Consider the following 6734-nt stretch of genomic DNA (forward strand, 5'->3'; position numbering starts at 1 on the left):
TTTCCGAGGCAAGGCGTGTGGGCATAGGCGGCCGGATCAGCTGTTTCGTTCGTGTCGACGGCCGTTGCGCGCGGGAGTGGAGGGCGGTGTGTCGACACGCCTCCCTTTAACAATGGTCATTATTGCTGCCGTTGTCGTTTGGAAGGCGACTCTGCGACCGTGCAAAATGTGTGTGTGTGTGTGTGTGTGTGTGTGTGTGTGTGTGTGTGTGTGTGTGTGTGTGCGGGCTGTGTGGACGACAAGATGGCGGACGTGCGCCGGCGGCGGCTGTGCTGTGAAAGTGCAAAGTTGAAACAAAACAAGGTGCGGCGAGGACGACTGAAATTTTGCTTTGGACGTAGGTTTGTGTGGTGGCCCTGAAAAGGGCCGATTGTTGTGGGCCGGGCCGAGCCGAGCCGGCAAAGCGCGTTGCGTGCAGGGGAGCACGCGGCGCTGCGATTGCCTGGCCTCCTTTAGGCCTTCTTCTCGGTCTTCTTTGGCAGCAGGACGGCCTGGATGTTGGGTAGGACACCACCCTGTGCGATGGTGACGCCCGACAGGAGCTTGTTGAGCTCCTCGTCGTTGCGGATGGCAAGCTGCAGGTGGCGCGGGATGATGCGCGTCTTCTTGTTGTCGCGGGCCGCGTTTCCGGCCAGCTCGAGCACCTCAGCCGCGAGGTACTCCATGACGGCGGCGAGGTAGACGGGCGCCCCGGCGCCGACGCGCTCTGCGTAGTTTCCCTTGCGCAGGAGGCGGTGGATTCTGCCGACCGGGAACTGGAGCCCAGCCCTGCTTGAGCGGGACTTTGACTTGCCCTTGACTTTGCCTCCCTTTCCGCGTCCGGACATGGCGATGGGCTAGCGACGGTGCACACGAGAAGGAAACGAAAACGACCGGTGCGAGCGGCAGCGAGTCGAGCAGCGGAGTGCGTGCCGGCGCAGCCGGGGTGGGGGTGCTTTATGGGCTCGGGTGCGGCGGCCGGTTGCGCGCGCGCCCCATTGGTCGGCGGCCGCAACAGGGCGAGCTGGTAAAGGTGCGGCGGCGGCTGGCGGCGGGTGCCACTGTGTGGGGAGACGCTGACTAGAGCGGAGCGCTTGCTACTGGTGTTGCTGCTGCCGCCGTACGTTGGTTCGAGATGCCGCCCAAGACTAGCGGGAAGGCCGCCAAGAAGGCTGGCAAGGCGCAGAAGAACATTTCGAAGGGCGACAAGAAGAAGAAGCGCAAGAGGAAGGAGAGCTATGCCATCTACATCTACAAGGTGCTGAAGCAGGTGCACCCTGACACGGGCATCTCGTCGAAGGCGATGAGCATCATGAACAGCTTCGTGAACGACATTTTCGAGCGCATTGCGGCCGAGGCTTCTCGCCTGGCGCACTACAACAAGCGCTCGACCATCACGTCCCGCGAGATCCAGACCGCTGTGCGGCTGTTGCTGCCTGGCGAGCTGGCCAAGCACGCCGTGAGCGAGGGCACGAAGGCGGTGACCAAGTACACGAGCTCCAAGTAAGGAGGTGGCTCTGGAACGGAAGGAAGGATGGAGAGAGAATGCTCCTCCGTTGCGAGAGCGGCAAAACGGCCCTTTTCAGGGCCACCAACTTGCCTTTTGCGGGAAGGGCGGAATTGTTGTTGTTGTTTGTGTGGACGGCTGTGATGTATGTGTGCATTTTGATTGTGGGTGGGGGGGCGCGTCAAAGCGTGTTGCGCGGGGTACGGCCACGAGGTTGGTCGCCGTGGCGTGGAATGGTGGCACGCCTCGTTGGCGTGGTTTTTGACCCATTTGGTGTTGTTGGTGTGTGTGTTACCTGTCTGCGAGGGGGGACAGTGCGATCGCCGACTTTTGTGTCACCGTAACGACGGCCGTTTGCGGGTTTGTTTTTTGCACATCATACATGGCGAGGGTGAAATGTGAAATGTTGTTTTTTTTTGTGGTTTTTGTTTGCCGCCCACTATTCCCTTTGCTGTACGCCGAGTTTGACAATGGTGCGACGTAACTGCAGCGTGGAGGTGTGTGAGTGACGTTGAAATGAACGTGCCATGAAGACGCATTGTTGTTGCATTGTACTGTACGTGTACGGCGACACGCACGATGATGTACCATTCGACTCTGATTTTTGATAGCCGTGTCTGACTGATTGCGTACGACGCACGCACACCGATGTCGTCATTCAAGATGCACGCGTGTCCAGTGCAGTACAGTAAGCGCGACGCTAGACGACGGCGGCGGCGGCGGCGGCCGTTTTTGGCGAATGTCTGTACACGTGTTTGTCTGTGTCCATCCGGTATGTATTTGTTTGTTTGAAAGTGTTTTGTGTGTCGGTGACGTGGTCCGATCCGTCGCCCCCCTGAGTAACTGTCGATCGGCGCGATAGACCGGCGTCACGCAACTGAACCGAAGTCGTGGGCACACCCGTCATACTGTTGTACACCGTCGCGCTGAGAACGGTAACGACAGGTTGACTTTGATCGGTCGAATGTCTGGGCAGAACGTGAGGAAGGAGGCAAGAGTGCAGGAGGAAAGGACAGAGGGGGGGGGGGCAAAAGAGAGAGGAAGGGAAAAAGGGGAGAAACGCATTCGTAGAGCAACGGAACGTTCCCGTGTCGGAGGCGTATTGGAGCCGCACTGAAATGCGTTTAACGGCGGCGCGGCTGCAAGTGTCTGCCGTGGTGAACGTTACCTTTGACGGCTGCATTGGCCTTTGCTTTTTGCTTTTGCTTTCGCTTTCGCTTTCCCGGTTGTACGTAACGTTTGTTGGTATGGTTGGTTCTGAGGAAGAGTGTGTGACAGTGCCGTGCCGTCCATGTTCGTGTGCCCTCCCATTGTGTGTATGCTATTGTCTGTGTACTTGAATGATGTATGTAGGTGTTAGTGGACGTGTTTTACCAGTGGGGGGAAATGGATCGTCGATAGTTGGCGTCACTCTGTCACGGTCGAGATGACGCACCCTCCGTACAGAAAGGTGTCGGGAAAGTGTGTGTGTGTGTGTGTGTGTGTGTGTGTGTGTGTGTGTGTGTGTGTGTGTGTGTGTGTGTGTGCGTGCGTGCGTCCGTGAATTGGCAGTGTTTGGAGGTGGGCGTGCCCTGCATGTGGCCCGGAAGGCTGTTCGTTTGGCGGTAGTGTTGTGTGGACAGGGGAGGGGCATGCGTAACGCTGCTGGCATGGCATTTCGGGAGATGGGAGGGGGCAAACGAGGAAACGAGGAGCGGCGGCCAAAGACGGGACGGGGAGGGGCGCGGTGTGGGTGGCTTGCGCCTGTGCTCGGCGTTGTGGTTTGTGCAAAAGAGGAGGAGAAAAACAATGAGTTGCCAGGGAGGGGAGCGGTGTTGTGTTGTGGTTGTCGTGGTGTAGCCGCAGACGCGGCTGTCAGTGAACGTGGCGAGACGGACGGATGCGCGGAGGGGCGGGGGCGGCGCATTTCGCCGGTGCCGTGCCGTGCCGTGCCATGCCATGCCTGAAAGCCGCGTGGTCGCTGTGTTGTTGGTGGCGTGGGGGCGAGGAGAGTACCGTACGGGTGTGCTTGTGCGCCGGAAATGGCACACTGCGCCTGCCCGTCTTGGAGGCTGATGGCTGTGGTGTGGAAATGGGGCGCGGTGATGTTGAAGCAGTTGAAGAACAGAAAAGAAACCAAGAAGAAAACGGAAGGCGTGATGCGGCGGTGGTGGTGAGAGCGGGAAAAACAAAACAAAACAAAAAAAAAGAAAGAAAAAAAAACAACAAGAAAAAAGAAGGAAAAACAACAAGAAACAAAAAAAGAAAACAAAAAGTCTATCAATATTAAAATGTAAATGGAAATGGAAATGGAAATGGACCCAGGTATAACCTCCCTGCACAAATAGCAGAGAGTCCGATGATAATAAAAATGTGCCAGAATGTTAACGTCCCTACAAAACAAACCCAACGATAATATTAATGAAAGAATGAACCGTATGTAACATTGCAACAGACATAATGGAACCTGATAAATTGTATAAGGGCAGCAGCGTTGACCTTTGGCCCTGTATTCAGAATAAAAAGAGCCAAAGATCGTTACCCCAATGAAAAAGACACTGAAACACGTATGTAACATAGCAGCGATGGCGAGACATTGTAGCATCTGTGACCAGAGAGTTTGCGCTGGACCGCGCGAGTGTTGCGAGCGGTTCTCAGTCAGTCAGTCAGTCAGTCAGTCAGTCAGTCAGTCGTTGCGAGTCTGTAGCTCTGTCTAGTTGAGGGCTGTACTCTGTCAGTAGTCGTCGCGTGCAGTACGCTAATAGTCGTCATGCAGAGCGGTCGGTCAGTAGTAGCAGCCGAGTGCGGTTGTGTGATGTAGGCGGTCGGCAACACTGGTCAAGATGGTGAAGGAGGTATACTGTTAATTAATATAATCATTAGATAATGAAAAATTATATTTATTGTAATTAATTCTCCAACAAGTTCCCCAAAAATAATTTTTATTTCAAAAGCATTTTTCAAAAATGTAATGTTTTATTGAACTAAAGAGTTCGTTGCACTTCCCATTTCATTCCACTTCTTTGAAGAAAAATTTCACTAAAATCACAAAAAAAGAGAATATTATTATTTGCAATGCAGTTCCTCCAAGCGCTGCGCAACAACAAGAGCAGAAATGTGACATCCATTTATTCTGAGGTAAGACTTTAATTCTGATTGTTTTGCACAGGGCCAAAGACCGATATTTCGGCTCAATTGAAGTTTCTTGTCACTGAACGGACTTTAAATGTTGTGAAGAATTTATATTTGAGTCGGATTGCGAATTTCACATTTTTGTTGCCATTTTCAATACCTCTCATTGTGGGCGAGGTTACAATTAGCGCAATGTCCATTAGCATCCGTAAATAACATTGTCCATTATTTTAAATTTTGCGGGGAGGTTACAACACACAAAAAAAAAAAAAAAAACAAAAAAGTTGCATTTATATCCGCTCCTCAATTGTAGATACCCCTTACACAGCTGTGTGCAATGAATGAGTGCTGGCTGGTAATTAATTGCACTCCTTGGAGGGAAATGCCATAGGAAGTAGTCTTTAAAAAGTGAATGTTTTTCGTTAAAAGACAAAAGTTGCTTTAGAAAAAAGTAATAGTGGGGCTTTTGTTGTTGAACAAAATAAGTACAATGAACATACGTTATCAGATTTGCGCAATGCAGCTTCACACTACCTTTTGATTATAACACAATATACTATACATCGTCCCGAACCGTGACCAGAGTCGCGAGACGAGCAGAGCACGCCGCCGACGCCCGCTCAGTACAACCGTCCACCCGCTACTACTGTCGACCGACTACTACCTCTCCCGACTCGCGCTACAATATATATAACAACTGTTCCTGGCGACCCGGTGCGTGCCACTACTGTCGTCTGGCGCGGTCCAAGCGCCGACTAGCAACGATAAATAACTCTCTGGTCAGACAGAGATGCTGTCATGCCTCGCCATCGCTCTGGTAACGAATACATACGTGTTGCAGCGTGCGTACCACCGGAACACGCAGTGGCGGAGCCAAAGACTGTGTTGTCGAGGTCGAGTGCGAGCGGGAAGAGAGGCAGCGTCGGCACGGAGATGCAAGCGAGCGAGACGCACGGGGGCTGCGGCGTGGCGCGTTTGCGGTCGGCGCCTTTGGTGGCAACGGCCGGGACAAGCAGCGGTGTATGGTGTGGTGCGGGGCGGACAGGGGCGGCGGTGGACGGGGAGGAGGCGGCGCGACGACGGCATGGGGGCGAAAACGGGACGGGGGACGGCGGATGTTGAGAGGCGTCACGCGCGGACAGGACACAGGACACAGACACAGAGACACACAGATTGGAAAGGGAGGGTGCGCGGTAGTAGTTGGGAATGTGCGTACCGTGCGGGATGGGAGTGGGCGAGGAACACGGTCGTGGCCCCTGTTTGTGGGTGCGTGTGATGACGTCGGTGTGTTGTGGGAAGGGAAGGTGCTGTGGCGGCGGCGCGTAATGGGCGTAGGCCGAAAAGAGAAAGGAACGTGGGCAGTGTGTTGGCAAGCGTCGGTTCGACTGCGACGTTGATGGGCAGGGCAAGGTTAATGGTGGTAGGAGTAGGCGTGTGGGCGCAAAAAATCTGCCGCTGCAGGCGGTGCCGTAACCGCCATGGGGCGGGAAGGAGAGAGGGCCAAAGAAAGAAAGAAAGAAGAAAACAAAATAAAAAAAAAAAAGGAGGGGGGGGGGGCGAAAGGAAGGCAGGAAGGACAAGAGGCGAGGCGACGGCTTGCTTTGTGTATCGGTCGGTCTCTGGCTATGCTTCGTTTTCTGCAGCAGGGTCGGTGCGCGGCGTGGCTCGCGGCAGTGGGAACGCCTGGCGGCTGGACGGCCAGCAATGCGGTTGGATGGGCGGCCACAGCACCGCACCTGTGCCCGAGGAGGAGACGCTGGCGGCGGGCCCTGAGGTGAGGCCGGCTCGGCTCGGCTGGGGCTGTGGATGTGTAGGTGTGCGCCGCTGCTGCAACAACGAGTAAAACGCGAGAAGAAGGGATGGCGGTAGAGAGAGAAAAAAAAAAAAGGTCGTGTTGTGTTGATGCGCAGGCAGACGCGTACAGAGAGACGAGCCCGGTCTGCAGCAGGGTGTGGCCGTGCCGAGTGCAGAGCAGCGGCGGCTCGGTTCGGTTCGGTTCGGCCCGGCGGGCCGCGCTGTTGTCGCGGACGTGAGCGCCCCCTGGCGGGTGGCCGGAGGCGGCGCGGCGTGTTGGACGTGTGGCTGGTGGCAGTGCACAATTTGCGAGTGGCTGGCGGTGTGGCGTGGCGGTTGGCGC

The sequence above is a fragment of the Schistocerca piceifrons genome, unplaced genomic scaffold (genome assembly GCF_021461385.2).
Source record: "Schistocerca piceifrons isolate TAMUIC-IGC-003096 unplaced genomic scaffold, iqSchPice1.1 HiC_scaffold_1267, whole genome shotgun sequence".
NCBI lineage: Eukaryota > Metazoa > Arthropoda > Insecta > Orthoptera > Acrididae > Schistocerca > Schistocerca piceifrons.